Below are 9,840 nucleotides of genomic sequence, written 5' to 3'. Positions count from 1 at the left end.
GTCTGGGAAGATCCCACATGCCATGGAGCAACAAAGCCCGTGCACCACAACTACTGAGCCTGCGCTCTAGAGACTGCGAGCCACAACTACTGAGCTTGCATGCCACAACTACCGAAGCCCGCGTGCCTAGAGCCAGTGCTCTGCAACAATAGAAGCTACCACAATGAGAAGCACGTGCACTGCAATGAAGAGTAGCCCCCGCTAGCCGCAACTAGAGAAAGCCTGCAGCAACGAGGACCCAACGCAGCCAAAGAAGGAAAAAGAAGGGAAATACTAATAGTTCTCATCACAAGGGAAAAAATGTTTTTTCTATTTTCTTTAATTTTGTATCTATATGATATGATGGATGTTCACTAGAATTACTGTGGTAGTTGTTTCATAATGTATGTAAGTCAAATCTTTATGCTGGTAAACCCTAAACTTATATAGTGCTGTATGTCAATTATATAATATCTCAATAAAACTGGAAGAAACTAGAGTTACAACACAAACCAGTTGAACTAAAAGAAAGTAAACCCTAAGTAACCCCCAACTCTCATGGTAACTACTGCTATATATTTCATCACCTTCTCTAGCAAATGCAATTTTTTAATATTATGTAACTAGACTGACTAGTCTGTATTTTACTTCCTCTCCCTGGTTCACTCTCTGACTGAAATGCTAATTTTTCAGCAACTCAATAACCTAAAGGAAAAGAGTACAGGAAAAAAGAGAAAAGGTCAGGTCACTGAGAAATAGGTAATAAAATCCTAGAAAATGTAATTTATCAGTAATAAAAAACCCACAGATAATAAAGACCTTTGGTGCCTACTAAACTGAAGTATACCATTCTTTTTAACGAAAAAGTAACTGCAAAATTAAGAAACACCTAGCTGAATACGTTTATACTTGAGCAGGTATCAGGAAAAGAATGGCAAATAAAAATAAATGGGAAAATGTGGCTAGCCATTAAAATAAAAATTCCTTTCTCTGCAGTTCATTTAGATAGTAAAAGGAAAAATAAAACATGACAAAGTTCTTATGTACTGCTAACAGTTCACGATAAAGCAGCAGTTTTCTAGACAACTTCATTATTTCAAGAATTTGGAAAGGCAGAAGTCAGAACGATTTGTAACAGGCTATTATGAAATCTAAGAAAAAGAACTTTTTAAGTCTGCTAAGCGAAGAGTCACTCAATTTAAAACAAATAACCGCAGCACTGAACATTTCTGAGTGACCAGAAATAGAAAAGTGTCTTAACGAACTAGAGGAGGCTGTGAGCATTGAACACAACAATCCAATGTTTACTCAAAAAGAAATCCTGTGCTGTTCAGCCCCAAATGGTACAGGAACTAATGTTTCTTATTCAGGTGGTAGTGTACACCTAAAAATAAGAATAAAGGCAGAGCTCCTGCATACGGAGGGAGGCAGTGTGGGAACAGAGCTGGAAGCCAGCTCAGACTCAGCTGTTTGACCTTGGGCAAGTTTAAGTTTCAGTTTCCTCATCTTTGAAATGGTCACAATAAAAATACCTATTAAGGGCTGTGAAATCAATTGTGCCTAGCAGAATATCAATGTAGTAAATGCTTGAAAAATGCAAGCAGCTATCGCCATTATGTTATTATAACTGGTAATATTTTGCTTATTCCAAACAGGTAATGCCAGTAGTTCTCTGCTTTGAGTAGCTGAATACAATTTAAAAACATCAATTAAAAAATTTTTTTGGATTGGTTGTAGCTTTATAAATACTATATACAAATCATGTTTAAACATACACAGTGTGATTATAAAACAATGAGGAAAATTTCCTCATGTGACAAAAAGAAATGACTCATTTACTTTAATTTATTTATTTGCTCAGCAAGCATTTATTATTTTTTAGGTGCCTGACATTGCTAAGCAGTAGGGATGCAGTAGAATACAAGAAAGGCAGGCATTAAATAATTATAAAAATAAATATTTAAATTATATTGGTGAAAAGCCTAGGGGTCCTCATTGAAGGAAGAAGAGTGGTGATGGGAATAAATAAAGTGATATTTAAACTGACACCTGACAGCTATGGGTAAGTGGCTAGACCAGCACTTCTCCTCCAATTTTATTCATTATCTACCCCCACCAAAGACAGCCTTTCTAGACTTTGTTTCCTAACTGCCCTCTGAAATTCTAATACCACAGATATACTGTATATCTATTTACAGACTGCAGGAGCAATATTTTTTGCCCCTAGCAGGCAATTCCTGGTTCTGGCTTGGGGGGCGATCAACATCATCTGATCAGGGGGAAGGAGACAAGTAGTCCAGACAGAGGGAAGTGCTTCTGTGAGGACCTTAAGTCCTACTGACGGGGAGACTATGATAAAACCAACTCCCAGCTCTTGTTGTTCAATAACAAATGAATCCAGTTTTGGACATGCTGAATGTGAGGACCATCTGAGACATTTAAGTAGAAAGAAATGTCCATAGGCAGGTGGATATCTGAGCATGGAGCAGACAGGAAAGGATAAGCCTACAAAGAAAGGAGATGAAGGATTGACCAGGGAGAGTAAAGGAAGAAAGTTATTTAAGAGAAGAAAAGAGTTACCAGGGTCATATGCTGCTGAGAGTTTAAGATGAGGACTGAAAAATGGCCCACAGGTGCAGTGAACTGCCAGTCCTGGTCCTTACCTGCTGACGGGGATGAATGGAATAAATGCAACCCGTGAAGACCCATCTGCTCCTCTCCAAAACCTACACAGAATGAGAATCAGAAGAAACGTGAGGTTGCTGATCTTACACAATAAAAGTAAACATACTGAAAAACATTTATTCAAAAAGTTGTTCTTACTTGTTTCTGACATTAAGGCTGACGACGTAAGTAAAATGAAAAATTCTCGATCTTCTAAGCATTTGACGATTGCCTTAAACATAAAAGAGCAAGAAAGAAGATTCAATTCCTCTCTCCTTCTCCCTCTACCACATTCTTCAGTGATTTTTAAGCTCATGAAAAGTTAAAGAAAAAAATTCTTGAAATGTCAGTATTTATGGGAATCAGGACAATTTTGTCCCCAGTATCAGAAACTGCAAGCTCCTTAGCATTCAAGTAATCTTGGCCTTGTTATGGCTACATATAATAAATAACTAGAACATCATGGGTTAGTTTTAGGATAGGGTTCAATTACATAACAAATCAATCAGAAACAACGTCTTTCATTTTTTTTCATTGACATGTTGGACATTTCATACTGCTAAGTAGCCGCTCTGTTCCCATTTAGCCACTACAAATTCAAGGTCAATCAGACCTTTGATTAACATGTTAAGCTCATTTTAATACAAAACATATCACAGAATCCTGGGACTAGAAAAACTGGAAGATACCATCCATTAAAAGAATCCTTTCTACAGCTTCCTAAGAGATGAGTAATAAAAGGAAATAACATCATTAGGTCCCCTGGTTATAAGAAATGCAGATGAAAATAAATACTTCTATTTTCCCTCTACCACAGTCTTCAGTGGCATCTTCTGTCATTCTAAATCACAGAGATAACAGCTCTTCTTCCCCATTAGTCACCATTTCAAAAGCCTATATACCCTTAACGAAGATAAAATTCAATGTCATACAATAATTTCTCAGTTAAAAAAACAGAATAAAAGATACCACTTTATAAAGTGATAAAACATACTTCAAAAATTGACAGGTCATAAGCCTACAAATATGATAAATCAATAAATTATTCAACAACTCAAGTATGAAAAAAAGACTTCTTTTCTAATTATTTATTGGAACTAATTATGAGACTGAAACTTCACCCACAGGAACAATCACTATTGTGAGTCTCCAAACATTTCTATCACAGCCCCTATGCATTGGTTGGTTTACATTTTTGTCTCCTATAGTCTTGTAAGTTCCTTGATGGCAGGGACAATTTGTCTTTTTGCTTCTGGCACACAGTAAGCACTCAAGAAAGAATTACTGAATAAATGTATCAACAGTTATATATACCCATATCTTTGGTATGTATCAGCAAACAGATGTAATTCTTGCTTTATCTTTTTATCGGTGTAAAGAGTAAAAGTGACAATAATTAGCTACATTATTCTGAATTTTAGTTTTGTAATATAGATGAAAGTAAAATCCTATATCTGCTTAAAACTGTACATTCCTTTATTCCAAAATATGTGCACGTAAAACAAATATGTAGTGTATCTTATTAGTCTCTCAAATTATGCGCTGAAAGGGCTATATAAAATTCCTATTTTAACCTCTGTGGGGAAAAAAATCATAGAATCTTTGAAATATCTACTTCTAGCCTTTTCCATTCACACACAGAAAAATCCAGCCATACATGTCTTTACCACCTTTTAAAGAAGAGACCTTCCTCAGTACTGTTCTTGAAGTCCAGTGTTGTAGGTACAAGGGACATTTACTGCTCGTCCACTATACACCAGGCACCAAGGTGTCAAAGATGCTTAAGACATGATACCTACCCTCAAGGAGCTCGATGTCTAGGTAGGGAGACCGATATGTAAAGATTATTCATTATAAAATGAGGCAGGAAAAGCAGCCTGGAGCACTGAGAGCGAAGGACCTTATGTGATAAGTAATTTCTGTTAAGTAATTAACACACAAACTGTGAAGTAAAGCTGGGCACCGAGTCTCCTGAGTTCAATACCAGAAGCACTCACAAGTAGACCCTTCACTAATGCATTTTCTCAAAGTATCTTTGAACTTCCTTCCTTTGAATTTCCAAATATAAAATGAACTACACTACTTCGAAAACACATAGCCTGTAGTCCCCGTCGATACTCGGTGGTCACCTGCTCAGCATCCTGTGTCAGCCACTGCACCTCCTTACTGCAGAATGGGGGCCCTGACCTCGCACCCAGCTCTGGAAGGTGGGCTCTGAGTGGCCTGAACTAATCAGTGCGGGCCATTCCCTTTCTAGTTGCTGCTGAGAGACATGCAGATGATGGAACTGGTCTAAGGACAGAAGCCATGGTTTGGAGGACGGGTTCTCTCTGCATGCAAAAAGGAAGCACGCAGCCCTGACTGGCAGCCTAGGACAGAACTATTGCACAGAGGAGGGAGAAGCTGAAAGAAAAAGAGTCCTGAGCAAACAGCACTTGAACTTGCTTTACCATCTAAAACTCAAAAGTAAGCCTATCAAAACTCTTTATTGTTTAAGCCAGTCTGAATTTCTGTTACGTGCAACTCAAGCATCTTACCTGACACTTCCCCCAAGGCAGCTCACCTATCTATTCTGTTAATTTACCGGTTTCATACTGTCTACTATGGGGATAAGTCCGTTGTGCCACTAAAGGGCTGAGCAGACTTGTTTGCTCACTTCCACCATGCACACTGTTTCCTTTGGGATGTTTGGGAATCACTCACTGTAAGGTCAGCATCTACTCCTATCCTCAGACCGAGGAGCCCTGGTTAACACAGTGGAGAGGTCTTTGGATGTTACATATTTCTCAGTAGAATCGTGCTTTTCTACGCTATGAAAACAATAGAAGCAGCAACTTTTTCTTCTTTATACACCTATGTGTTGACAAGGGTCACTTTTAAAGAAATATCCCACAAATCAATCTCCTTTGATTAATGCAGAAATACCAGGGATCTACTCAATTCTTCCATCATAAAACAAAAACAACAACAAAAAAGGATTTGAGAAAAACTGTCCTCCTATACTTAAAACCAGGAGTATGAACTGACTAGTGAGACACAGAAAAAGTAAACTAAGATACAAAGGGGATGAACATGTTAGCCAATAAATATCATGTCAATAAATATTAAATGATAAATATCCTCTTAAGGGAATTTCCTGGCGGTCCAGTGGTTAGGACTTGGCACTTTCATTGTTGTGGGCCCGGGTTTGACCCCTGGTCAGGGAACTAAGATCCTACAAGCTGTGTGGCGTGACCAAAAAAAAAAAAAAAAAAAAAAATCCTTTTGAGCAAGCTAAAACAATTCAATCTAGGCAGAGCCAACTAATAAACAGATATCAATTTCTCAATTTAAGGACAACATAATAATAATATTTTAAACTGATGGTTCTTACCAATTGCTCCCTTTTAATGTACTCTGTTAGTTTATCTACTTTTTCCCCTTGTTTGTTGGACAGTTTCACCTCATACATATTGAAGCACATATCTTGGCAACAGACTGTGGAGAAAATCAGAAACACAGAACATTTCCTATTTTAAAATGCTATTGTGAAATATTCCGTTTCTCCCTAGACCCACCGTGTGGCTGACATGGTTGGTCTTGGTGCTCCGGCCTGGTGTCAGGCCTGAGCCTCTGAGGTGGGAGAGCCGAGTTCAGGACACTGGACCACCAGAGACCACCCGGCTCCATGTAACATCAACCGGCAAGAGCTCTCCCAGAGATCTCTGTCTCAACGCTAAGATCCAGCTCCACCCAATGGCCAGCAAACTCCAGGGCTGGACGCCCCACGCCAAACACCCAGCAAGACAGGAACACAACCCCACCCATTAGCAGAGAGGCTACCTAAAATCATACTAAATTCAGAGACACCCCAAAACACACCACTGGACGCAGCCCTGCCCACCAGAAAGACAAGATCCAGCCCCACCCACCAGAACACAGGCATCAGTCCTCTCCGCCAGGAAGGCTACACAAGCCACTGAACCAACCTTACCCACTGGGGGCAGACACCAAAAACAAAGGGAACTACGAACCTGCAGCCTGCGAAAAGGAGATCCCAAACACAGTAAGTTAAGCACAATGGGAAAACAGAGAAATATGTAGCAGATGAAGGAGCAAGGTAACAAACCATCAGACCAAACGAAGAGGAAATAGGCAGTCTACCTGAAAAAGAATTCAGAGTAATGATAGGAAAGATGATCCAAAATCTTGGAAATAGGATGGAGAAAATACAAGAAACGTTTAACAAGGACCTAGAAGAACTAAAGAGCAAACAAACAATGACGAACAACACAATAAATGAAAATAAAAATTCTCAGGAAGGAAGCAATAGCAGAATAACTGAGGCAGAAGAATGGATAAGTGACCGGGAAGATAAAACAGTGGAAGTAACTACCGCAGAGCAAAATAGAGAAAAAAGAATGAAAAGAACTGAGGACAGTCTCAGAGACCTCTGGGACAATATTAAAAGCACCAATGTTTGAATTATAAGGATCCCAGAAGAAGAAGAGAAAAAGAAAGGGTCTGAGAAAATATCTGAAGAGATTATAGTTGAAAACTTCCCTAACATGGGAAAAGAAACAGCCAGTCAGGTCCAGGAAGTGCAGAGAGTCCCATACAGGATAAATCCAAGGAGAAACATGCCAAGACACATATTACTCAAACTATCAAAAATTAAATACAAAGAAAAAAATCCTAAAAGCAGCAAGGGAAAAGCAACAAATAACACACAAGGGAATCCCCGTAAGGTTAACAGCTGATCATTCAGCAGAAACTCTGCAGGCCAGAAGGGAGTGGCAGGACATACTTAAAGTGATGAAAGGGAAAAACCTACAACCAAGATTACTCTACCAGCAAGGATCTCATTCAGGTTCGATGGAGAAATTAAAACCTTTACAGACAAGCAAAAGCTAAGAGAATTCAGCACCACCAAACCAGCTTTACAACAAATGCTAAAGGAACTTCTCTAGGCAGGGAACACAAGAGAAGGAAAACACCTACAAAAACAAACCCAAAACAATTAAGAAAATGGTACTAGGAACATACATAGCGATAATTACCTTAACTGTAAATGGATTAAATGCTCCAACAAAAAGACATAGCCTGGCTGAAGGGATACAAAAACAAGACCTGTGTACATGCTGTCTACAAGAGACCCACTTCAGACCCAGGGACACATACAGACTGAAAGTGAGGGGATGGAAAAAGATACTCCATGCAAATGGAAATTGAAAGAAAGCTGGAGCAGCAATTCTCATATCAGACAAAATAAACTTTAAAATAAAGACTATTACAAGAGACAAAGAAGGACACCACATAATGATCAAGGGATCAATCCAAGAAGATATAACAACTGTAAATATTATGCATCTGACATAGGAGCACCTCAATACACAAGACAAATGCTAACAGCCATAAAAGGGGAAATCCATAGTAACACAATAATAGTAGGGGACTTTAACACTCCACTTTCACCAACAGACAAATCATCTAAAATGAAAATAAATAAGGAAACACAAGCTTTAAATAACACCTTAAACAAGATGGACTTCACTGATATTTATAGGACATTCCATCCAACAACAACAGAATACACTTTCTTCTCAAGTGCTCATGGAACATTCCCCAGGATACATCATATCTTGGGTCACAAATCAAGCCTTGGGAAATTGAAGAAAATTGAAATCGTATCCAGTATCTTTTCTGACCACAACTTTATGAGACTAGATATCAATTACAGGGAAAAAAACTGTAAAAAATACAAACACATGGAGGCTAAACAACACGCTACTAAATAACCAAGAAATCACTGAAGAAATCAAAGAGGAAATCAAAAAATACCTAGAGACAAATGACAATGAAAACACGACCCAAAACCTATGGGATGCAGCAAAAGTTCTAAGAGGGAAGTTTACAGCACTACAATCCTACCTCAAGAGACAAGACAAATCTCAAATAAACAACCTAACCTTACACCTAAAGCAATTAGAGAAAGAAGAACAAAAAAACCCCCAAAGTTAGCAGGTGGAAAGAAATCATAAAGATCAGATCAGAAATAAATGAAAAAGAAATGAAGGAAACAATAGCAAAGATCAATCAAACTAAAAGCTGGTTCTTTGAGAAGATAAACAAAATTGATAAACCATTAGCCAGACTCATCAAGAAAAAAAGGGAGAAGACTCAAATCAACAGAATTAGAAATGAAAAAAGGAGAAGTAACAACTGACACTGCAGAAATACAAAGGATCATAAGAGACTACTGCAAGCAACTATATGCCAATAAAATGGACAACCTGGAAGAAATGGACAAGTTCTCAGAAAAGCACAACCTTCCGAGACTGAACCAGGAAGAAACAGAAAATATAAGCAGACCAATCACAAGCAGTGAAATTGAAACTGTGATTAAAATTCTTCCAACAAACAAAAGGCCAGGACCGGATGGCTTCACAGGCAAATTCTATCAAACATTTAGAGAAGAGCTAACACCTATCCTTCTCAAACTCTTCCAAATTATAGCAGAGGGAGGAACACTGCCAACCTCATTCTACGAGGCCACCGCCATCCTGATACCAAAACCAGACAAAGATGTCACAAAGAAAGAAAACCACAGGCCAATATCACTAATGAACATAGATGCAAAAATCCTCAACAAAATACTAGCAAACAGAATCCAAGAACACATTAAAAGGATCATACACCATGATCAAGTGGGGTTTATCCCAGGAATGCAAGGATTCTTCAATATACGCAAATCAATCAATGTGATACACCATATTAACAAATTGGAGGATAAAAACCATATGATGATCTCAATGGATGCAGAAAAAGCTTTTGAGAAAATTCAGCACCCATTTACGATATAAACTCTCCAGAAAGTAGGTAGAGGCGGAACCTCCCAAGAACTGAATCACAGAGCTACTCTACACCTTTCACAAAAGACCCTTTTAAGAAGTACTTAAGGGAAAACAGAAGTAAGAGGGCGAGAGAGAGAGTGCACATGCACGCGTGCATGTGTGTATGAAAGAGAGGGTGGAAAAGAACTGGAACAGAGCTCAGGACATGCAGTGTACCATGACATCTGAACAGACCTTTGTGCTCCACGTAATTCTGTTTTCTAAAAGCAGCTTCTGGTAGTCTGTTTTTCAAAGACGACACTTTCATTACATACTTAAACTCTAGTTCGTGTGGTCTAAAAAACAAAATAACAATATCATGTGA

The sequence above is a fragment of the Delphinapterus leucas genome, unplaced genomic scaffold, assembly GCF_059928025.1.
Source record: "Delphinapterus leucas isolate spDelLeu-1000000601 "Yukka" unplaced genomic scaffold, BTC_Dleu_Yukka2 spDelLeu_asBTCV2_sq80, whole genome shotgun sequence".
Lineage (NCBI taxonomy): Eukaryota > Metazoa > Chordata > Mammalia > Artiodactyla > Monodontidae > Delphinapterus > Delphinapterus leucas.
Note: the sequence above shows the minus strand (reverse complement) of the source record.